Raw genomic sequence first — 222 nt, 5'->3', positions numbered from 1 at the left:
TTGCCGGTGGCCCCTCGGCACGGCCGTCAGGAGCCGCTGGCGATGGCTGGGATTACTCCGGCTCTGTTCCACCACACAGCTCTGCCTTCAGCTCTCCTGCACCGCCCGAATCCCGCTAGCGAGCTGTGTCCACGTGGGGCAGCCAGAGAAGAACAACGTGAAGAACAAATATGAGTACTTCTTCCTTTCTACCTGTGTGGTCACCTTTGGATTTTTATTATT

Source organism: Buceros rhinoceros, unplaced genomic scaffold (assembly GCF_000710305.1).
Source record: "Buceros rhinoceros silvestris isolate BGI_N320 unplaced genomic scaffold, ASM71030v1 scaffold41493, whole genome shotgun sequence".
NCBI classification, from domain to species: domain Eukaryota; kingdom Metazoa; phylum Chordata; class Aves; order Bucerotiformes; family Bucerotidae; genus Buceros; species Buceros rhinoceros.
Note: the sequence above shows the minus strand (reverse complement) of the source record.